General features: G+C 37.1%; 1 non-coding gene across 1 annotated transcript; it reads left to right on the forward strand.

The window, feature by feature from the left end:
• Positions 1–546: 546 nt before the first annotated feature.
• On the forward strand, positions 547–619 carry TRNAE-UUC. Its single transcript has one exon. It is a non-coding gene; the product is annotated as a tRNA-Glu (tRNA).
• Positions 620–1,136: the final 517 nt, after the last annotated feature.

Below are 1,136 nucleotides of genomic sequence, written 5' to 3' on the forward strand. Positions count from 1 at the left end.
AATGGAGAGAAGGTTGATGAGCTAGTCCATAGTATTTGGTCATCAGTGTAACCAGACCTCATGGAGAAGATGGGCTTTGAAATAGGCCTTGAAACTGTGTAAGATTTGTTTTAAAAGGGAAATGTTCAGGGAACATCCAGGGAAATGTTCAGGGGGGAGAATTGCTGGTTGGTAAAGAGGAAAAGTGAACAAGAGATAATAAGAATAGCTTATTTGGACTAGAGTAGGTATGATAGGAAGCCAGGAGGTGGGTAGGAGTTTGGAAGGCTGTTTAGAGAAGACTTAACTTGGTCCAGTAAGCAGGGGAGTAGGAGAAACACTGAAGGTCAAGAAAGGGAGTTTGAAGAAGATAAACTAATGTTATCACTTCTATTAACATAATCAATACACACTTGCTAATGGGTGATTGCCTACCCTTTGACTTTCTACAGTTCTTAAACTCTATGGGTAGGTTTCACTATGATCATCATATCATTTTGCTGGTTTAATATTTTTGGAATCAGTTTGCAACCCAGAGAAATGTTTTTAAAAGCAGAAGGGGGGAATTCCTTAGTATTCCAGTTGTTAGGACTTGGCACTTTCAATGCCTTGGTCCCAGGTTCAATCCCTGGCTGAGGAATGAAGTTCCCATAAGCTGCATGCTGTGGCCAAAAAAAATTTTTTTTAGAAATAAATAAAATTTTTTTTAAAGTAGAAGGGAAATTATTTCCATCCTGGAATTCTATACCTAGGCAAGCTATCAATCAAGCATAAGTGCAAGACAATGATATTTTCATTCACATATGAGCTCAAAAAAGTCACCTCCTACTTGTCCTTCACATCTTTTTACCATGAAGTATCTGAAGGAGTAAATCAAGAAAGAGGAAGACATTGGACACCAGAAATGGAGTCTAATACAAGGACAAAGCTTAGGGAATCAAGAAGATAATTGTAAGAAAGACCCTAAGACAGTAACTTCGCAGTAGCCTAGGAAACAGCCAGTTCAGATTGAAGCAGGAGGACAGTCAGTTATGAAATGGAAATCTCTACAGAAAAAATAAGATTGGTAAAATTCCTAATATTTTAAATGTATCGAGAGATTTACAACATTCAAGGATGAATTAACAAGTGTATAGTACACTAAAGAAAAGAGAATT

Source organism: Bos indicus x Bos taurus, chromosome 11 (genome assembly GCF_003369695.1).
Source record: "Bos indicus x Bos taurus breed Angus x Brahman F1 hybrid chromosome 11, Bos_hybrid_MaternalHap_v2.0, whole genome shotgun sequence".
Taxonomy (NCBI): Eukaryota; Metazoa; Chordata; class Mammalia; order Artiodactyla; family Bovidae; genus Bos; species Bos indicus x Bos taurus.